Genomic DNA, 24,490 nt, shown 5'->3' with positions numbered 1-24,490 from the left:
CTTCTCAAAAATTTTTTGTTTTATATAGATTTTATTTTATTTTTTATTTCTATAGAAAATTTTTTCAAAGTTTTATTGCTATAAAAAATTTTGTCAAAATTTTATTGCTTATAGAAAATTTTGTCAAAATTTTATTTCTATAGAAAATTGTTTCATAAAAAATCTTTTCAAAATTTTATTTCGAAAGAAGATTTTGTCAAAATTGTATTTCTGTGGAAAATTTTATATCTATAGAACATTTTGTCAAAATTTTATTTCTATAGAAAGTTTTCTCGAAAATTTTTTTCTATAGAAAATTTTGTAAAATTTTTTTTCTATAGAAAATTTTGTCAAAGTTTTATTTCGAAAGAAAATATTCTCAAAATTTTATTTTTATAGAAACTGTTGACAAAATTATATTTCTATAGAAAATTTTGAAAAATGTTGTCAACATTTTTTTGTATAGAAATTTTTTTTTTTCAAAAAATTATGTGTGTAGAAAATTTTGTTTAAATTTTTCGTTTCTATAGAAAATTGTTTGTCCTTTTGATTTTGTTTTGTTTTTAGCTTTTTTTCCCCATGTCAGTCGAATTCTTTCAAGTTAGCCACAAATTGAAAGAGAACCAAAAAATTGCTTAATTTCTTACCTTGTATTACAAACTCATCCAACCTTAACATTCCATAGAAGATTCCTTTGATAAATGTCCTTTCATATCCTGGCTCATTTCGTTTTGTTTACTCTAAGCTGACCATGGCAAAGTAATGTCTGTCATTTGTTTATGATTCCCCTCCGTGCCTTTTGGTTTCCTTGAATTTCCCTTTTTGGTTGGCATTTTAATTAACATTAATACCAACACGCAGTAAACATTTTCATTTGGGGAATTTATTTTGGCTTTTCCTGGAGATCTTTGTTGATGTATCGTCAACATGAAGGCACGAAAAATCTTTTCATAAAATATGACAAGTTCTTTAAAAAGACACTTAAATGGAATCTTGTAAAGTACAATTCAAGTACTCTAAGGAATAAGGCATAACTGAAATTAAAGAAATGAAAACGAAAATATTTATTTAAATAATTTTTTCAATTTTTTGTTTAAAAACTGAAATAATCCCCCAAAAAATGTTAAATATGGGTTAATAATAGATCTTAACCCTATGCTGACCCAAAAAGCTACGAATTGTGTCATTGAAATTGAGCCCCTGAAACAATTTCATAAATACAATGAATTTTTTCGTTGATGTTATGAATTATTTATCTTCTAATGAAGCGTTTCAAATTATTAATGGACAGTATCATTGTATTAATGACAAATTCTTATTATTTCAATGAAAAAGTTTCATTGACTCAATTTTATTGAGTAGTTGTTCGAGAAAACTCTACACCAAAGGACATCTATTAACCTTCGTTCCCATTCAAGCCCTCGAAAAAAATTCTATGCATTTTTATTTAGGATGTTACAATTCACCTATATTTACTATCTGCACAACATTCTTCTGTTATCCTATCTAATTTATAGTTCTCTTTTACCATTACCCTATAAATGTCGTATGGAAACATTAAAAAAAAAAAAAAAACTTTACATACAACCAACTTCCAGCTGATTAAATTCAAAAGAGCATAAAATTTTTTGACCTAATATTCCACATGACCACCACCTGATTGTCGAGTATTCATATGTTGTGTATTACTAATCAGGATGTTGCCATTGCTTTTGTATGCTGAGTACGTGTCCTTTTTCACAATCAGGTTTTGAGATATATACGAGTGTCCTTTTATGCAAAGCCAACATATGTTGGGTTTTGTGTCCAAAAACATAAATTGTGACTAAGCTCAACGATGCAATGAATGAATCTCAGTATGACAATGGGCAAATGCAAAAGAATAAATGGAGGTCTATGGCATAGATACATCGCTGATTGTAATTATAGCTGAAGCGGTAGAAGTTAAGGTAGGTGGAAGGTAGTTTTCAATCTACTTACGTCCTTTCATTGCTTTCAAAATTGTTTCTGCGCATAATATTTGTTGAATTCCTTCAAAACAAAACCTTACCTCTTTAGGAATTTCATAAAGGTAAGGTAAGCTTGTCGACTGAGGTAAGTCCAATCGGCTTAAGCGCCTCCGTAAGAAACCACTACACATTTCCGAAGAAGAAGAGAAGTGTTTATATCTCTGTCTCTCTCTCTCTCTCTCTCTCATTCTTGAGAAAATTATTTTATAATCTCGGGTGCTTGATAATCGGTATTTGATAGGATATCCAGTTCGTGGATGATTGCTTCGGTTCCTTGATGGTCAGTAGTTACTAAAAATTCGGTAAATTGGTGATCGGTGGAGGATGAGAATGTCTATTCGTAGAGATTCGTTAATTGATGAGAAATTCGCTTCGTTAATAAGCGGCAGACGATTAAAATTTCGGTTCATTGGTGATCAATACTAATGAGAACGTTGGTTCATAGACGTTCGGTAGTTTATATGAAATTAGTTTCTTAGATGTTCGACAGTTCATGAGAAATTCGGGTAGTTGATAATCAGTAGTTGATTAAAAATTCAATTCGTTGATAGTTAGTTGATGATTGGAGACTATTGCATTCGTTGAAACGTAGATCGTTGCCGAATAGTTCGGTTTGTTGAAGATTGGTTCGTGGATGAGTGCGTCGGTTTCTTGATAGTCGGTAGTTGCTGAAAATTCGGTACGTTGACGATCGGTGGAGGATGAGAATATCGGTTCGTAGATAGTCAGTAGAAGATGAGAAATTCGGTTCGTTGATAATCGGTAGTCGATGAGAATTTCGGTTCATTGACGATCAGTAGTGATGAGAACGTTGGTTCAAAGATTTTCAGTAGTTGATGTGAAATTCGTTTTGTAGACGTTCAACATTTGATAAGAAATTCGTATCGTTGATGTACAATATTTGATGAGAAATATATGATCGGTAGTTGACGAACAATTCAATTCGTTGATGATCGGTAGTTGATGAGATATTCGGGTTGTTGATGATCAGTATTTGATGAAAAATTCAGTTCATTGATGATCGGAGACTTTTGCATTCGTTGAAACGTAGATTATTGATGAGTAGTTCGGTTCCTTGATGGTCGGTAGATCGGAGGAGGATGAGAATGTCGGTTCGTAGTTATTCGATAATTTATAAGAAATTCGATTCGTTAATAATCGGTAGCCTATGAGAAATTCGGTTCAGTGACTATCAGTAGCGATGAGAACGTCGGTTCATAGATAAGAGAGAATTTCATCACTCTGATATCACAACGGACTGAATAGTCTAAATAAACTTAAACTTACATAACCCAACCTAGATGTTCGGTAGTTAATGTGAAATTCGGTTCTTTAATGATCGGTAGTTGATTCAGTTCGTTTGTGGTTAATTGATGATATGGGACTGTTGCATTCGGTGAAATGTAGATCGTTGCTGAGTAGTTCGGTTTGTTGAAGATTGGTTCGTGGGTGAGTTCATCGGTTCCTTGATGGTTGGTACTTGGTGAGAATTCGGTATTTTGATGATTGGTGCAGGATGAGAGTGTCAGTTCGTAGATATTCGGTAATTGATGAGAAATTCGCTTCCTTGATAATCGGTAATCGATGAAAAATTCGGTTTATTGCGAACCTAGGTTCATCGATGTTCATTCGATGATATGGAATTCGGTTCGTCGATGTTCGATAGTAGATAAAAATTCAGTTCGTTGATGGACAGTAGTTGAAATTGGCTTCGTTGATGAAAAATTCTGTTCGTTGATGATCGGTAGTTGATGGTTCTCTGATGATCAGAGACTGTTGCATTCATTGAAATGTAGATCATTGCTGAGTACTTCGGTTCGTGGATGAGTGCTTAAGTTCCAAAACGCATTGATCATCTATGCACATTCAAGACTGTTGTTATTCCTTGATAGTCGGTAGTATCTGAGAATTCGGTACGTTGATGATTGGTGGAGGAAGAGACTGTCGGTTCGTAGATTTTCGATAGTTGATGAGAAATTCGGTCCGTTGATAATTGTTTGTAGATGAGAAATTCGGTTAATTGAGGACCCGTAGTGATAAGAACGCCGGTTCATCGATGTTCGGTAGTTGATGTGAAATTCGGTTCGTCGATGTTCGATAGTAGATGAAAATTCAGTTCGTTGGTGGACAGTGTTGCTGTGAAATTGGCTTCGTTGATGAAAAATTCTGTTCGTTGATGATCGGTAGTTGAGTGTTCACTGATGATCAGAGACTGTTGCATTCATTAAAATGTAGATCGTTGCTGAGTACCTCGGTTCGTGTTGTACGAAGTTCCTTGATGGTCGGTAGTATCTGAGAATTCGTTCGTTAATGATCTGTGCTTGATGAGAAATTCAGTTCGTGGATGTTCGGTAGTTGATGGTTCATTGATGATCGGAGAGTGTTGCATTCGTGGAAAGGTAGATCGTCGCTGAATAGTTCAGTTCGTTGAAGATTGAGAAGATGTGTGTTCGTCGATTTGTATTTGATAGGCAACTGCTGAGAAGATCTTCGATTTTCAGACTAGTATTATTATAGGTTATTGTTGTGCAAGCGATGAGTTATCAGTGGAGCGATTCTAGCTTTGGATCGGTGACCAGTTTTAGTATTGCTGACGACTACCATGCACATTTCCAGCTAGTCTACGAGTGCACAGTATACCCGGAGGTCTCAGTGGAGGGACTCTAGGCCCGAAGGTCAGTGGCGGAACTCTAGGCCCGAAGGTCTCAGTTTTGGAACTGTAGATCCAAAATCTCAGTGGTGCAATTGTAGGGCCGAATTTATCGGTGAAGGAAGTTTTGACCATAAGGTCTCAGTGGGAGAATTGTAGACCTGAAGGTTTCAGTGGGAGACTGTAGGCACGAAGGTTCCAGTTGCGAAACTGTACGGCCGAAGGTCTCGGTGAAGGAACTGTAGGCCATTAGAGCTCAGTGGAGGCAATGTAGGCATGAGGGTCTTTGTTGAGGAACTGTTGGCCCTAAGGTCACAGTGAAAGAACTGTAGATCCGAAGATCTCAGTGGTGGAAGAGTAGGCCCAACATTTCAGTAGAAGAACTGAAGGCCCGAAAATCTCGGTGAAGGAACCGTAGGCCGTAAGGTCTCAGTGTTGGATCTGTAGATCCGAGGTTCTCGGTGGTGGAACTATTGACCTTAAGGTCTCAGTGGAACGATTGTAGCCCGAATATCTCAGTGGAGGAACTGTAAGCGATAAGTTCTCAGTAGGGGAACTGTACGCACGAACGTCCCAGTGGTGGAACTGTAGGGCCGAAGGACTTGGTGAAAGAATTGTAGGCAATAAGGGCTCAGTGGTGAAAATGTAGGCACGAAAGTCTTAGTGGAGGAACTGATGGTCACAGTGAAGGAATTGAAGGTTATGATATAAATCTGTTCGCATATAATCAAATGTCTGTACTGTAAATTATAGGACCTTGAGTCTTGTTGTGCAGGAACCAAACTCAATAAATACAATAACAAACTCAATAAATACAACTGTAGATTCGAAAATCTCAGTGGTGGAGCAGTAGACCCAAAATCTCAGTGGTAGAAACTCTCAGTGGTAGAAACTCTCAGTGGTAGAATTGTAGGCCCGAAAGACTCCGTAGAGGAATTGTAGGCCCAAAGGCCTCAGTAGAGGAACTGTAGGCCACAAAGTCTCTGTGTGGGAACTGTATATCGAAGGGCGAAATGTAGTCCATAAGGTTTCAGTAGTGGAGCTGTAGGCCCGAAAATCTCAGTGATGAAACCGTCGATTCGAAAATCTCAATGGCGGAACAGTAGGCGCGAAGATTTCAGTGGTGTCTCGGTGATGTATGCCCGAAAGTTTCAGTGGTCAAGCTGTAGACCCGGAGGTTTAATGGGGGGACTGTCGGCCCGAAGGTCCTAGTTGTACTATTTATTTCGGGCCTAGTAACAAACTTCTTAGACGACGCAAAAATTATACCCGAACTTCAAGCACAACGATGTGCAATGAGCCACTCCTAGAACGATAGCAGCACACAACCACCACGTTGTTCTTTTTACGCTGGCTGAAAGACGGCCTGTGTCTAGTAGCGGTTCGTGTGTGTGCGCTTTGTTGGTTAACTGTTAACGTAGAATGAGAGAGCCATAGTGCAGCAATGGTTAACATGCTCACCTAGCATACAAAGGGTCTTAATTGAGTTCAATCCCAGTTTCAACCGAACACCAAAAAAATGTTCAGCAGTAGTTTATCATCTCTCATAAATGCTGGTCACATTTCTGAATGTTTCAAAGTTTATCTACCATAAGTGGTTTCATTGTAATGTGAAACGCCGTTCAGACTCGGCTATATATCCCTTGTCATTGAGCTAAACATGGAATCGCGCAGCACTCAGTGACAAGAGAGAAGTTCACAACTGGGGTATCACAATGCACTGGATAGTCTAAATGGGCCTCAAATAACGGGCTGCCACTAACCAAATTCGGGGAAAATATGGTTGCTTGAACATGCCTAATAAATACTGCTATTGTTTTAAACACTTGTGTTATTCTCGAATTTCTTCCTGTCCCCCCAAATTAATTATGGTTGGCCATGTTACAGTTGTTGCATAGTCTTTGAATATCTGCTATGTCTGCATATGTCCTTGGACTGCAACTTGATGTTGCAGCACACACACACAAATGAATTTGTGTATGCGTTTGTATCCACAATGTTTATGGGGACATGTATTAGGAAATGTGTGTGTACGTTGTATACGTTGATATCCAACTGTATATTAGTTGTGATTTATGTGATTTCATGATGATGAGGGGATACATTTGCTAATGTAACTCTATCTATGACATTTCAAAATGTACTTTTCAAATGTATCACCACAAATTATGCAGTATATACAAGTCAACATATAAATTAAGGTGGATCAATTGAAATGGAAAAATTTTATGTTTGCTATGTAAGTGCGACCAAATTTATGGAGTTCGAAAGAAATGATTGGAAAATTGAAAACAATTTGAACATTTCAGATATTTTTTTGAGGACTTTGGAATATAAATGGTGTAAGTCCATTCATACATTCGCATGTTCTATGTTATAGCATTTGGGTAAGAATTAAATTTAGATTTTAAGATTTTGAGAAAATTTTCAATACAAAAAAATTTTGACAATATTTTCTATAAAAATAAAATTTTGACAAAATTTTCTACAAAAATAAAATTTTGACAATATTTTCTATAGAAATGAAATTTTGATAAATTTTTCTATAGAAATAAAATTTTGACAAAATTGACCATAGAAATAAAATTAGACAAAATTTTCTATAGAAATAAAATTTAGACAACATTTTTTATAGAAATAAAATTTAGACAAAATTTTCTATAGAAATAAAATTTTGACAAAATTTTCTATAGAAATTAAATTTTTTTAAAAAATAAAATTTTGATAAAATTTTCTATAGAAATAATATTTTGAGAAAATTTTCTATAGATTAAAATTTTTGACAAAATTTCCTATCACAATAAAATGTTGACCAAATTTTCTATAGAAATAAAATTTTGACCAAATTTTCTATAGAAATAAAATTTTGACCAAATTTTCTATAGAAATAAAATTTTGAAAACATTTTTTATCACAATAAAATTTTGACAAAATTTTCGATAGAAATAAAATTTTGACAAAATTTTCGATAGAAATAAAATTTTGACAAAATTTTCTATAGAAATAAACTTTTGAGAAATTTTTCTATAGAAATAAAATTTTGACAAAATTTTCTATACAAATAAAATTTTGACAAAATTTTCTATAGAAATAAAATTTTGACAAAATTTTCTATAGAAATAAAATTATGAGAAAATTTTCTATAGAAATAAAATTTTGAGAAAATTTTCTATAGAAATAATATTTTGAGAAAATTTTCTATAGAAATAAAATTTTTTTAAAAAATAATATTTTGATAAAATTTTCTATAGAAATAAAATTTTGATAAAATTTTCTATAGAAATAATATTTTGAGAAAATTTTCTATAGATTAAAAATTTTGACAAAATTTCCTATCACAATAAAATGTTGACCAAATTTTCTATAGAAATAAAATTTTGACCAAATTTTCTATAGAAATAAAATTTTGACCAAATTTTATGTAAAAATAAAATTTTGAAAACATTTTTTATCACAATAAAATTTTGACAAAATTTTCGATAGAAAAAAAATTTTGACAAAATTTTCTATAGAAATAAACTTTTGAGAATTTTTTCTATAGAAATAATATTATGACAAAATTTTCTATAGAAATAAAATTTTGACCAAATTTTCTATAGAAATAAAATTTAGACAACATTTCTATAAAAATAAAATTTAGACAAAATTTTCTATAGAAATAAAATTTTGCAAAATTTTCTATAGAAATTAAAATTTTGACAAAATTTTCTATAGAAATAAAATTTTGACAAAATTTTCTATAGAAATAAAATTTTGACAAAATTTTCTATAGAAATAAAATTTTGACAAAATTTTCTATAGAAATAAAATTTTGACAAAATTTTCTATAGAAATAAAATTTTGATAAAATTTTCTATAGAAATAATATTTTGAGAAAAATTTCTATAGATATAAAATGTTGACAAAATTTTCTATAGAAATGAAATTTTGACAAAATTTCCTATCACAATAAAATTTTGACCAAATTTTCTATAGAAATAAAATTTTGACCAAATTTTCTATAGAAATAAAATTTTGACCAAATTTTCTGTAAAAATAAAATTTTCAAAATATTTTTTATCACAATAAAATTTTGACAAAATTTTCGATAGAAATAAAATTTTGGCAAAATTTTCTATAGAAATAAACTTTTGAGAAATTTTTCTATAGAAATAATATTTTGACAAAATTTTCTATAGAAATAAAATGTTGACCAAATTTTCTATAGAAATAAAATTTAGACAACATTTTTATAAAAATAAAATTTAGATAAAATTTTCTATAGAAATAAAATTTTGCAAAATTTTCTATAGAAATTAAAATTTTGACAAAATTTTCTATAGAAATAAAATTTTGACAAAATTTTCTATAGAAATTAAATTTTTTTAAAAAATAAAATTTTGATAAAATTTTCTATAGAAATAAAATTTTGAAAAAATTTTCTATAGAAATAAAATTTTGACCAAATTTTCTATAGAAATAAAATTTTAACCAAATTTTCTGTAAAAATAAAATTTTTAAAACATTTTTTATCACAATAAAATTTTGACAAAATTTTCGATAGAAATAAAATTTTGACAAAATTTTCTATAGAAATAAACTTTTGAGGAATTTTTCTATAGAACTAAAATTTTGACAAAATTTTCTATAGAAATAAAATTTTGACAAAATTTTCTATAGAAATAAAATTATGAGAAAATTTTCTAAAGAAATAAAATTTTGAGAAAATTTTCTATAGAAATAATATTTTGAGAAAATTTTCTATAGAAATAAAATTTTTTTAAAAAATAAAATTTTGATAAAATTTTCTATAGAAATAAAATTTTGATAAAATTTTCTATAGAAATAATATTTTGAGAAAATTTTCTATAGATTAAAAATTTTGACAAAATTTCCTATCACAATAAAATTTTGACCAAATTTTCTATAGAAATAAAATTTTGACCAAATTTTCTATAGAAATAAAATTTTGACCAAATTTTCTGTAAAAATAAAATTTTGAAAACATTTTTTATCACAATAAAATTTTGACAAAATTTTCGATAGAAATAAAATTTTGACAAAATTTTCTATAGAAATAAACTTTTGAGAAATTTTTCTATAGAAATAATATTTTGAAAAAATTTTCTATAGAAATAAAATTTTGACCAAATTTTCTATAGAAATAAACTTTTGAGAAATTTTTCTATAGAAATAATATTTTGACAAAATTTTCTATAGAAATAAAATTTTGACCAAATTTTCTATAGAAATAAAATTTAGACAACATTTTTATAAAAATAAAATTTAGACAACATTTTCTATAGAAACAAAATTTTGCAAAATTTTCTATAGAAATAAAATTTTGACAAAATTTTCTATAGAAATAAAATTTTGACAAAATTTTCTACAGAAATAAAATTTTGATAAAATTTTCTATAGAAATAAAATTTTGACCAAATTTTCTATAGAAATAAAATTTAGACAACATATTTTATAAAAATAAAATTTAGACAAAATTTGCTATAGAAATAAAATTTTGCAAAATTTTCTATAGAAATTAAAATTTTGACAAAATTTTCTATAGAAATGAAATTTTGACAAAATTTTCTATAGAAATAAAATTTTGATAAAATTATCTATAGAAATATTATTTTGAGAAAATTTTCTATAGAAATGAAATTTTGACAAAATTTCCTATCACAATAAAATTTTGGCCAAATTTTCTATAGAAATAAAATTTTGACCAAAGTTTCTATAGAAATAAAATTTTGACCAAACTTTCTATAGGAATAAAATTTTGACCAAACTTTCAATAGAAATAAAATTTTGCCAAAATTTTCTATAGAAATAAAATTTTGACAAAATTTTCTATAGAAATAAACTTTTGAGAAAATTTTCTATAGAAATAAAATTTTGAGAAAAATTTCTATAGAAAAAAGTTACTGTAGTCTGCATTTAAATGTGGTCTTTTCACACGATTTTATTATTTTTGTTTTTTTAGTAAACTTTCCCAACACCTATAAAATTAGTATAACATACAATTGCGATTCCTATATTTCAGATTAAATCCTTTCGCAATTTTTGTAATGGCTCTTTGTTACCTCATATTCTACTGGCTTCCTTTGTTTAGTTCTTTATCAGGATATAAAGCCTTGTCGCCTTTTATTACCTTATCCTGTTAGTAAATCACATAATTTTTCAATGGTTGAGAATCCCATGAATTTGCCAACAGACAATTATGTCTTTTGAAGTTAGTCGTTATTCTTTCTTAACAAAAGAATCAAAGGGAGGTTTAGTTTCAATACCTTACCTTGTATTCTCAAGTTCTTATCTTAGCACAAAAACACACAATAAGGACAAAATGAAGGACGACTATAGAGTAAGATGATAGAGAATAAGTTTATTTTGCTATTATTTTTTCAGATATTCCTTATCGCTTGAATGTTATTGTTTACTTCGTTACCTTTGTGTTTTTAATGTTTGATATAATTTCAAATTAAATAGAATTATTTTACATTTGCCAAGAAAGGGATAAGGAAGTAGGACGGTGAAAAATCAAAAAGGTTCGCAGATGACCAGAGATCCAACTAAATTCTAATTGACGGAGAACACAGATAAAAATTAGAAAATAATGAAAATATATACAAATGAATTTATGCCGAATTGTCCAATAACCTCTCTATTAATAACAATCATACGCTATGGTGTACGAGGTTATCAAAGTAGCTTTAGTAGCTGTTTGTTTCGACATTTGTTTTTGTCATGTTACTGAATTTGTTTCGTTGACCACAGTACGAGTTTATTGAGAATTTTCTCTAGAATAGAAATAAGAGATTTTTGGTCCGATAGCTGAGGGCATTTTGCAATTACATGGGACAATTTCCAATAACCTCTCTATTAATAATAATCATACGCTATGGTGTTCGAAGATATCAACGTAGCTTTATTAGCGATTTGTTTTATTTTTGACATTTTTTTGCCATATTAATGGCATTGTTTCATCGAAGCGCAGTACAAGTTTATTGGGAATTCTCTCTAGAATTGAAATAAAAAATTTTTTGGTCCGATAGCTGAGGGCATTTTGCAATTAAATGCAAAAATTTCCAATAATCTCTCTATTAATAACAATCATACGCTATGCTGTACCTAAAAGGCATGTGCTCACAATGATTCTAGACAACTGGCTAACACCATAAAAACCCAACAATTTGCTAGAATATATGTTCATGCCATGTGAATATTAATTAAATACATGGGAATTACTAAAATCTTCTCATTAAAATGCCAAAGACATATCATTATCGATGAAGTATCAAATATCGATATTGAATTAACCTTTTAGCTAAATCGTTTCAGAGTATTTAAGATAATGGTCAATGTAATCTAGTTTTATATTCAATGCCTGTATATTATATTCTCTCAGCTTGCTTTCACACGTTAAGGTTCATTTATTTTGATATACTTATTGGTGATTTTCTGGAAAAGTTTGCCATTTCATGACCACAAAAATTGTGATATACGAAGAGGGTAAATGAGTTAGACCCTACACCATTATGTGGTGAGGATACAACAATTGTGATGCCTTGGAAAATGGACCAATGGGAAATATGAGATTTAAAAATAATAGTTTATTTCTATAGAAAATTTTGTTAAAATTTTATTTCTATAGAAAATTCTGTAACAATTTTATTTCTATAGAAGATTTTATCAAAATTTTATTTCTATAGAAAATTTTGTCAAAATTTAATATCCATTTTGTCTAACATAAACTTTATTTCTATAGATTTTTTTTTCAAAATTGTATTTCTATAGAAAATTTTGTAAAAATTTTATTTCTAAAGAAAATTTTTGCAAAATTTTATTTCTAAAGAAAATTTTTGCAAAATTTCATTTCTATAGAAAATTTTTGCAAAATTTCATTTCTAAAGAAAATGTTTGAAAAATTTAATTTCTAAAGAAAATTTTTGCAAAATTTAATTTCTATAGAAAATTTTGTCAAAATTGTATTTCAATAGAAAATTTTTTCAAAATTTTATTTCTATAGAAAATTTTGTCAACATTTTATTTCTATAAAAAATTTTGTCAAAATTTTATTTCTATAGAAAATTTTGTCTAAATTTTATTTCTATTGCAAATTTTGTCAAAATTTTATTTCTATAGAAAATTTTGTCTAAAATTTATTTTTATAGAAAATTTTGTCAAAATTTTATTTCTATAAAAAAAAATTGGCAATATTTTTACTTATTATAAATACAACGATTTTTAGGTAAATTTAGGAAATTCATTTATATAAATTAATTGAAATCATATTTTTTTATGAAAGTGTGCCACTTTTTATGCCACTGTTCAAAAATGAATGTCTTATAAATTTTAGAATAGCCCTCTCTAAAGTCTCTTAAAATTCATTTAAAATATTTTGTCGCCAAAGAATCCGCTATCCTGCTGTTTACCATTGGGATTCATAAACGTGATTCCTCTATATTTGTTCATAGAGTTTATCCCAGTACGAAACTCTTCAAAATCTTCACAACCATTCAAATTATCAGGTACTACATGAATTTTCTATTGGAATAAAATTTTAAAATAATTTTCTATAGAAATAAAATTTTAAATTAATTTTCTATAGAAATAAAATTTTGACAAAATTTTCTATAGAAATAAAATTTTGACAAAATTTTTTATAAGAAAAAAAAATTTTGACAAAATTTTCTATGGAAATAAAATTTTAAAATACTTTTCTATAGAAATAAAATTTTGACAAAATTTTCTATAGAAATAAAATGGTGACAAAATTTTCTATAGAGATAAAATTTTGACAAAATTTTCTATAGAAATAAAATTGTGGGAACGTTTTCTATAGAAATAAAATTTTGGCAAATTTTTCTATAGAAATAAAACTTTGTGAAAATTTTCTATGGAAATAAACTTTTGACAAAATTTTTAATAAAAATAAAATTTTGACAAAAATTTCTATAGAAATAAAATTTTGACAAAATTTTCTATAGAAATAAAATTGTGGGATTGTTTTCCATAGAAATAAAATTTTGACAAATTTTTCTATAGAAATAAAATTTTGTGAAAATTTTCTATGGAAATAAACTTTTGAATTTTCTATTGGAATAAAATTTTAAAATAATTTTCTATAGAAATAAAATTTTGACAAAATTTTCTATAGAAATAAAATTTTAAAATAATTTTCTATAGAAATAAAATTTTGCCAAAATTTTCTATAGAAATAAAATTTTGCCAAAATTTTTTATAGAAATAAAATTTTGACAAAATTTTCTATAGAAATAAAATTTTGACAAAATTTTCTATAGGAAAAAAAATTTTTGACAAAATTTTCTATAGAAATAAAATTTTAAAATAATTTTCTATAGAAACAAAATTTTGACAAAATTTTCTATAGAAATAAAATTTTGACAAAATTTTCTATAGAAATAAAATTTTGACAAAATTTTCTATAGAAATAAAATTGTGGGAACGTTTTCTATAGAAATAAAATTTTGGCAAATTTTTCTATAGAAATAAAACTTTGTGAAAATTTTCTATGGAAATAAACTTTTGACAAAATTTTTAATAAAAATAAAATTTTGACAAAAATTTCTATAGAAATAAAATTTTGACAAAATTTTCTATAGAAATAAAATTTTGTGAAAATTTTCTGTGGAAATAAACTTTTGACAACATTTTTAAGAGAAATAAAATTTTGACAAAAATTTCTATAGAAATAAAATTTTGACAAAATTTTCTATAGAAATAAAGTTTTGTGAAAATTTTCTATGGAAATAAGCTTTTGACAAAATTTTGACAAAATTTTCTATAGAAATAAAATTTTGATAAAATTTCCTATAGAAATAAAATTTTGACAAAATTTTCTATCGAAATAAAATTTTGATAAAATTTCCTATAGAAATGAAAAAATCATTCCTTTACTCCTTTTCCTATTTTTAAAAACTTACGAACTTTCTCATTTCCCTACATGGTAATATATAAATAAAATTGCTTCTACGTTGTGGTCGAAATTTCTACAGCAACATTTAACCTCTGTGAGAGCAATGCATTGGTAAATAGACCGATGGACAGACGTACTTAGCGAGTGGTCCTGAGTCAATCCTTATAAGTAACAAGAAACTTTAGCATTTATAGCAGGGTATATATGCTTCGTTTATTCCTTGTTATTGTTTTATTTCGCCTTGAGAAAGAAAAATATTTTGAATTGCATTGAGGAATGTACTCCTTGGTCGTTGGACTCGTTTGCTTCACTTAATGTTTTTTTCTTGTTGCTACGTTCATTCATTCATTCATACCAATACAGGACAATGTCAGCATTAGCTTATAGTGCCTGAAAATCGTGATGCTGTTATTGTTGATTATTTTCCATAGAAAAAAAAGCAAATTGTATGAGTGTGTATTTTTCCCACACTATATTTAGCTGTGTTAGTGTGTGTGGTGGGGAGTGAAAGAGCATAAAATAAAGTGGCAATGCCTTTTGTTGTCCTTATTTGATGCACACTTGCAGAATAAATGTTTTGTGAAATCTCCAATGACATGAAATGTGCTTAGCCAACCGAAAGCTTGCTTACAAATTCCTTGGCAGCTTGTTCGTGTTACAATTTTTCATATTACTCTCACTCCATTATGGGACACCATTATTCAGGGATATTCTTTTGTTGATGCTCATAAAGCTGCTGGTTTTTGGCATTCACATACCAGCACATACCACACTGGTGTATTTTACCCCATATCTAATTTTGCTCTTCTCCAAAAACTCATTGTCATTCCCTAGCATCATAGGTTTCTTGCAGTCATTTTTATTTGCTCGCTGCTGAGAGTTACATTTGCAATTTTTCCCATTGACCACACAATCTCCATATGGCAGTGACTATTTCATGGGTAAATATTCCCCCATTGACAATTTCTCCGAAAAAATTATGTCATTTCTTAAGGCAACCCGAACAAAACATTCTCTCCTCCGTTTATCCTCTACTAAAAGGATTTTTGCGAATGTTTCTGGGGTATGTGTGTGTGTAGGTGTGAGAGTATGCAATATAAGAAAAATCTAATAAAAATGTTGTTGTTAATCTCTGTGGTCAAAGGATATGTTTTTCTTGGATCATTCAGGAAAACAAAATTGAGTTTGTTTGATTATCCCAACATCTTTGTATTTGTTTACGACCATTATTTATGATGACTCTTTATATTTCTAGTTACGGGTGACAGAGAGAAAGAGAGCGAGAGAACGGGAAGAGAAATACTTCTTCTGTAGATTAATCAAATACATATATCTGTGTATGGTGTGTTAATAAGATTTTTGGGGTTCCCAAGCATGTAATTGGACATGCTTATGATTTTCGAATTATTCCCTTTGACCCGACTGGGGATGGGGGAAGACAGATACTTTGTTATTTTAATGGGCCACAATTTCATGGGACAATTTTTGATAAGATCGACCAAAGTAGAGGCTTTCTATTACCTTTACTAGGAATGGTTGCTACAAATTGTCTTTTTTCTCCTTGGGGACAAAGAAATGTAGGTGTAGATACAAAAACAATTTTAGGGTAGATGATATGAAGTCCATCTATATAATATTTGTTTTATTGACAGTCCATTATATTGTTTACAAACTACCAAAAGCATTGCCATTTGTGTTAATATAAAAAGAGTTTTACTCGTGATGGAGTTCGAGGGTAATATTGTAATTACGGAAAATGAAAAATGGCTATTGTTAAAGAATCGGTAGTGATTTGCCTTGAATATCGTCTTTTTGATATTTTTGTAGATTTTGCAAAACTCTCTCTCCACCTAAAAGGCATTTCACAAATTTTCTATAGAAATAAAATTTTGATAACATTTTCTATAGAAATAAAATTTTGACAAACTTTTCTATAGAAGTAAAATTTTGATAAAATTTTGTACGGAAATAAAATATTGGTAAAAATTTTCTATAGAATAAAAAAGTTGGACAAAAATTTCTAAAAAAACAAAATGTTGACGAAGTTTTGATAAAATTTTCTATAGAAATAAAATTTTGACAAAATTTTTCTATAGAAATAAAATTTTGACAAAATTTTCTATAGATATAATAATAAAATTTTGAAAACATTTCCAGACTCCACAGCGCTGGAAAAAACATTTTGACAAAATTTTCTATAGAAATAAAATTTTAACAATATTTTCCATAGAAATAGAATTTTAACAATATTTTCTATAGAAATAAAATCTTGACAAAATTTTTCTATAGAAATAATAAAATTTTGACAAAATTTTCTATAGAAATAATAAAATTTTGACAAAATTTTCTATAGAAATAAAATGTTGACAATATTTTCTATAGAAATAAAATTTTGGCAAATTTTTCCATGTAAATAAAATTTTGACAAAATTTTTCATAAAAGTTTTTATGAAATAAAATTTTGAAAAACATTTTCTATAGAAATAAAATTTTTATAAAACTTTCTATGGAAATAACATTTTAATAAAATTTTCTATAGAAGTAAAATTTGACAAAATTATATACAAAACGAAATGGTGATCAAATTTACTATTAAGTCAACATCTTTAAAATTAAAATTATATTTCTATAGAAATAGAATTTTAACAATAGTTTCTATAGAAATAAAATTTTGACAAAATTTTCTATAGAAATAATAAAATTTTGAAAACATTTCCAGACTCCACAGCGCTGGAAAAAACATTTTGACAAAATTTTCTATAGAAATAAAATTTTAACAATATTTTCTATAGAAATAGAATTTTAACAATATTTTCTATAGAAATAAAATTTTGACAAAATTTTCTATAGAAATAAAATTTTCACAAAATTTTTCATAAAAATAAAGTCTTGACAAAAAATAAAATTTTTATAAAACTTTTTATGGAAACAACATTTTAATAAAATTTTCTACAGAAGTAAAATTTGACAATATATAAAACGAAATGGTGATCAAACTTACTCTAAAGTCAATATTAAGTCAACATCTTTAAAATGTTTAATTTTATTACTATAGAAAATTTTGTCAAAATTTTATTTCTATAGGAAATATTGTTAAAATTCTATTTCTATAGAAAATTTTGTCAAAATGTTATTTCCAGGGCTGTGGAGTCGGTGCCGGAGTCGGAGTCTGAAGATTTTGCTGGAGTCGTAGAAATTGTACTCGACTCCGACTCCGGCGAAACAAAATTTGAAAAACACTTCATATCTTTGTAATTAAGGCACTATTTCGACAATTTAGATTTAAAGGCCATATACACCCGATGTCCTTGGAAGCTGTGCCAACGTGCCATCTGAGCCGGTCTTTTGGGAGTAAGCATTTAAACTTTCTATCTGAATGTATTTTTCTTTTTTATATAGATTTATGTTTTTTTTAATGCCTATATAGGCCAATGCCAGAATTTTACTTCTCAAACTTTTGGAAGCCTAATTATTTTTTGAAATTTTGTGTTTTTATAAATATGTACATATTCTGGAGATGTTTATTATCTACCCATATTTTGACGTGGTCTTGTGTCGTATTTAAAATGTAGAGCTTTTACATCCCTGAAATGCTGAAGTTTGTCGTCGAGTCGTATCAAAATTTAAAATTAGAGTTCTTTTGGACAATAGAATACTAATATCGGTCTTTTTTTGAAACCTTAAAAATACCATTGGAATACTGTTAAAATGAGATTTAGGTACACCACCTTCAACTCCGGAGTCGAGGTTTATAAGAAATGCTGGAGTCGGAGCCGGAGTCGAGCAAAATTAACTCGACTCCACAGCCCTGGTTACTTCTATAAGCAATTTTGTCAAAATGTTATTTCTATAGAAAATTTTATTTCTATAGAAAAGTTTGTTAAAATTAACAAACGAAAAAGATTGAATGTTATAGAAATACTCATCTGAAGAAAAACGAGTCTCTTTGAAAAATGAAAGTTTTTTTCTAATAAACGACAAAACGGATACCAAAAGGTTTTCATGCGAGGAAAATTTCAAATTAAAGGATTGTAAAAAAATCACATTTTTTACATACTATTATTACAACATGTTTCATAGCTATAGTCCAAATAAAAAGGAAACAACCATTTTTTCTATAGAAATAAGATTTTTGGCATATCTTCAAAAAAAAAAACACATTCATGTATGAGCTAAAATCGAACGGTGCCAAGGGTTTTTTTTTTTTTTTTTTGAGGGAATTTTGCCACAAGCAGCAACACATTTAGATGTCAATAAATCAAGGACTCAGCCATAAAGAAAATCTCTATAGATATAGTTTGGCATTTCCTCAAAGAATTTATAAAAAGCAAAAAAAAATCTGTATAACCCACATTTAAAAGTCTAAAATCTATTAGCTATTAATTGCATGTAGGCCTAAATTTTTCCATAGGCTTTATCCTTAAGAAAGGATATGCTTTTGGCTAGTTTAGTAGAAAAGTTTTACATATTAGGCTCAAACAGTTTTGTAGTTTTGATCTTGCATATCGATTAAGAGCCTATGTATATTTTCGAATTTCCAATGCATTAACTGCCATCTTGTAATCATTTCAGTTTTAAATGTTGCAAATCAATGTTTAAGCCACAGCATAAACATTTAAAGGGCTCAAAGATGAAAATATCGAAGGATAAAAACTACCAAGGATAGCTATACTTAAGATACAAGCATTCGATTTTAGAAACAAATTTATGCAAATAATTCCATATCTTTTCTCTTTTGTTTCGTTAAGTAAATATGGACTATTCTGCTCCAAATAACAGAAAAAACCAAAAATTATCTATATAGAAAATTTTCGCAAAATTTTATTACTATAGAAAATTTTGTCAAAATTTTATTTCTATAGAACATTTTGTCAAAATTTTATTTCTATAGAAAATTTTGTCCAAAATTTTGTTTCTATAGAAAATTTTGTCAAAAATTTATTTCTTTAGAAAATATTGTCAAAAGTGTATTTCTATACAAAATTTTGTCTAAAATTTTATTTCTTTAGAAAATGTTGTCCAAAATTTTATTTCTATAGAAAATTTTGTCAACATTGATTTTCTGTAGAAAATGTTGTCAATTTTTTATTTCTATAGAAAATTTGTGAAGTATTTCATAGTTGGAGGGGAATATTTGGCAAAATCTACCTAACAGAAAATAAACTACCATTTGTGGTAGAATTCTACCAACTGTGGCAACCGTGTTGGCAATGCCAGGAACATAAAAAGGTCCAAATATATTTAAAATTTATTTATTTATTCCAGAAGATAACAGTTGCTAGAATATTATCTAATTTGCCCAAAATTATGATGTTTTATCGGTTTACTAATTTACCATACAATTTCCCATATATTCCAGCATTCAAAAATTCAATTTTATTTTTCTATGTCGAATTCATACATAAGCATAATAAAAAATCACAAAATGTGATACCAAACAAACCTAAAAAGATTGAAATACTTCGATAGTCTGTGTGTGTATGGGTGAGTGTCTGTATGTGGAACTCTGAACTGGGGACAGCTCCATATTTTCTAAGCAAACCAATAAAATCCCCATTCGAATTGTGTGGCAGAATAGTAAAGTCGCACACTCACACCTTTTCTATCTACTCTCCGTTATGCTCATTTCAATATCCTGCCCAGTGTGTGTGTGCCTGTGTGGTCATAAAAACATGTGTTCGGTTGAGTTAAATTCCAGTGCATATGTTTTTGTGGTCCATTGGTTTGCCTATAAGCCACAGATGATGACAATGTTTGTTGTTTTTCATTGATGTTAGAGTGTGAGTTTTTGCTGCTGGGGGGAAGAGAGCTTTAGAGATATTTTCTATATTTCCTTTTCCGTTATATGGATTTGAGAAGAGAATTTTTGTACGAATTAAAAATTAAAATAAATGAAATTTGATATATCTTAGATACCTTCGAATGTAAGTAGACATTTACATAAAAACTAAATAAGGCAAATATTTTTCCTTCTTCTTTTCCTATTAGTTTAAAAAATTATTCAACATTCAATTAATTTTTAAATCAAAATGAAAAAAATATATAAACTAATTGAAAAAGATTAAATTTTAATTGGATAAATTATTTTTTTAATCGATGTCAAAGACTGATGATACCAATTTTGATATTGAATCTCTTAAATTCGAGATTGATGACAAAAAATATATTTTTCTTTATAGGATGATATATATTCTCTAAAAGAAAGATTGTATTTTTATTATTTTGTATCATTGTGTTTTATTACGAATAAAACTTTTTGTCCCAAGTTTTCTAAAGTTTCAGCGGTAACGCTTCTGGGAGGCCTTATAGTTATTGAGAAAATATTTTGTTTTTTTTTTTTTTGGTTTAAGATAGATTCCAAAAAAAATTGAAGCCGCTCTAGGCTAAGTGTATGGAATTAAAAGGAAACTTTATTATAAAATAAATCTCCAACTTAGCAATATGTTTTCCCTCTTTTGTAGGCTAAAGACTTTTCTGTGAAATTAGCTTCATTGTTTTAACATTGTGTTCTATTTCTTCTTGGTATTTATCATTTGTATCAAGTAACAAATAATCTCTTCCTACGTTGAGTGTATAAAATTGTTAATTAGCACCAGAAAATTGAACATTATATTATGAATTCCTCTTTTTTTCTTAAGTCATTTGCAACGGGCAATTAACATAAAAAAGAAATGCTTCCAAGCATAATTAAAACTTTGCAGACATATAATGGTCGCTCCCTCTATGCAGATAAATCATATGAAAATTTCTGTTAAATACAATTTTAAATGATAAATGACTATAAGGCAATTTACCTTAGAATTCTCAAAGGCCATATAAGATAATTAATTCAATGTGAAGATTGTTTTAGATTAACTTCTTCTCTTCTTCAATAATAGAGGTGTTTTTGTTGTTGTTGAGTTTGATAGTTTTTGCAAAGAAGTACTTCTTCATAAATTTTCCAAGGAAATAAACTTTTGACAAAATTTTCTATAATATAGAAGTAAAATTTTTACAAGATTTTGTATAGAAATAAATTGTTGACAAAATTTTCTATACGAATAAAATATTTCCTATAGAAATAAAATTTTAACAAAATTTCCTATAGAATAAAAATTGGACAAAATTTTCGATGGAAATAAAATTTTGACAAAATTTTCTATAGAAATAAAATTTTGACAAACTTTTCTATAGAAATAACATTTTGACAAAATTTTCCGCAGAAATAAAATTTTGACAAAATTTTCTATAGAAATAAAATTTTTGCAAAATTTTCCGCAGAAATAAAATTTTGACAAAATTTTCTATAGAAATACAATTTTGACAAAATGTTCTATAGAAATAAAATTTTGACAAAATTTTCTATAGAAATAAAATTTTGACACAATTTTATATAGAAATAAAATTTTTGCAAAATTTTCTATAGATATAAAATTTTGCAAAATTTTCTATAGAAATAAAATTTTGAAAACAAATTTCTATAGAAATAAAATTTTGACAAAATTTTCTACAGAAATAAAACTTTTGCAAAAAAAAATTCTATAGAAATAAAATTTTGACAAAATTTTCTATAGAAATAAAATTTTGACAAAATTTTCTATATAAATAAGATTTTTACAAAATGTTCTATATAAATAAGATTTTTACAAAATTTTCTACAGAAATAAAATTTGGACAAAATTTTATATAGAAATACAATTTTGACAAAATTTTCTATAGAAATAAAATTTTGACAAAAGTTTCTATAGAAATAAAATTTTGCCAAAATTTTCTATAGAAATAAAATTTTGACAAAATTTCCTATAGAAATAAGATTTTGCCAAAATTTCCTATAGAAATAAAATTTTGACAAAATTTTCTATAGAAATAAAATTTTGACAAAATTTTCTATAGAAATAAAATTTTGACAAAATTTTCTATAGAAATACAATTTTAGCAAAATTTTCTATAGAAATAAAATGTTGACAAAATTTTCTATAGAAATTAAATTTTGACAAAATTTTCTATAGAAATAAAATTTTTGCAAAATTTTCTATAGAAATACAATTTTGACAAAATTTTCTATAGAAATACAATTTTGACAAAAGTTTCTATAGAAATTAAATTTTGACAAAATTTTCTATAGAAATTAAATTTTGACAAAATTTTCTATAGAAATAAAATTTTGACAAAATTTTCTATAGAAATAAAATTTTGACAAAATTTTCTATAGATATAAATTTTTTGACAAAATTTTCTATAGAAATAAAATTTTGACAAAATTTACTATAGAAATAAAATTTTGACAAAATTTTCTAAAGAAATAAAATTTTGACAACATTTTCTATAGAAATAAAATTTTAACAAAATTTTCTATAGAAATATAATGTTGACAAAATTTTCTATAGAAATAAAATGTTGACAAAATTTTCTATAGAAATAAAATTTTGACAAAATTTTCTATAGAAATAAAATTTTTGCAAAATTTTTATAAAAATAAAATTTTGCCAAAATTTTATATAGAAATAAAATTTTTGCAAAATTTTCTATAGAAATAAAATTTTGACAAAATTTTCTATAGAAATAAAATTTTGTCAAAATTTTCTATAGAAATAAAATTTTGTCAAAATTTTCTATAGAAATAAAATTTTGACAAAATTTTCTATAGAAATAAAATTTTGACAACATTTTCTATAGAAATAAAATTTTGACAAAATTTTCTATAGAAATAAAATTTTGACAAAATTTTCTTTAGAAATAAAATTTTGACAAAATTTCCTATAGAAATAAAATTTTGACAAAATTTTCTATAGAAATAAAATGTTGACAAAATTTTCTATAGAAATAAAATTTTGACAAAATTTTCTATAGAAATAAAATTTTTGCAAAATTTTTATAAAAATAAAATTTTGCCAAAATTTTATATAGAAATAAAATTTTTGCAAAATTTTCTATAGAAATAAAATTTTGACAAAATTTTCTATAGAAATAAAATTTTGTCAAAATTTTCTATAGAAATAAAATTTTGACAACATTTTCTATAGAAATAAAATTTTGACAAAATTTTCTATAGAAATAAAATTTTGACAAAATTTCCTATAGAAATAAAATTTTGACAAAATTTTCTATAGAAATAAAATGTTGACAAAATTTTCTATAGAAATAAAATTTTTGCAAAATTTTTATAAAAATAAAATTTTGCCAAAATGTTATATAGAAATAAAATTTTTGCAAAATTTTCTATAGAAATAAAATTTTGACAAAATTTTCTATAGAAATAAAATTTTGTCAAAATTTTCTATAGAAATAAAATTTTGACAAAATTTTCTATAGAAATAAAATTTTGACAAAATTTTCTTTAGAAATAAAATTTTGACAAAATTTCCTATAGAAATAAAATTTTGACAAAATTTTCTATAGAAATAAAATGTTGACAAAATTTTCTATAGAAATAAAATTTTGACAAAATTTTCTATAGAAATAAAATTTTTGCAAAATTTTTATAAAAATAAAATTTTGCCAAAATTTTATATAGAAATAAAATTTTTGCAAAATTTTCTATAGAAATAAAATTTTGACAAAATTTTCTATAGAAATAAAATTTTGTCAAAATTTTCTATAGAAATAAAATTTTGCCAAAATTTTCTATAGAAATAAAATTTTGACAACATTTTCTATAGAAATAAAATTTTGACAAAATTTTCTATAGAAATAAAATTTTGACAAAATTTTCTTTAGAAATAAAATTTTGACAAAATTTCCTATAGAAATAAAATTTTGACAAAATTTTCTATAGAAATAAAATTTTGACAAAATTTTCTATAGATATAAAATTTTGACAAAATTTTCTATAGAAATAAAATTTTTGCAAAATTTTTATAAAAATAAAATTTTGCCAAAATTTTATATAGAAATAAAATTTTTGCAAAATTTTCTATAGAAATAAAATTTTGACAAAATTTTCTATAGAAATAAAAT

At 26.4% G+C, this 24,490-nt stretch overlaps 1 protein-coding gene across 2 annotated transcripts in view; it reads right to left on the bottom strand.

Moving 5' to 3' along the window:
- Positions 1-24,490, bottom strand: part of cmpy (crimpy) — a 465,170-nt gene that overhangs the window by 137,598 nt on the left and 303,082 nt on the right. For both annotated transcript variants that reach the window (XM_075304859.1, XM_075304858.1), the window contains exon 7: positions 627-1,013. The gene's annotated coding sequence lies outside the window, so the exon portion shown is untranslated. The remainder of the gene's footprint in view (positions 1-626; positions 1,014-24,490) is intronic.

Source organism: Haematobia irritans, chromosome 4, assembly GCF_050003625.1.
Source record: "Haematobia irritans isolate KBUSLIRL chromosome 4, ASM5000362v1, whole genome shotgun sequence".
Taxonomy (NCBI): domain Eukaryota; kingdom Metazoa; phylum Arthropoda; class Insecta; order Diptera; family Muscidae; genus Haematobia; species Haematobia irritans.
This window is presented reverse-complemented; position numbering and strand designations above follow the sequence as displayed.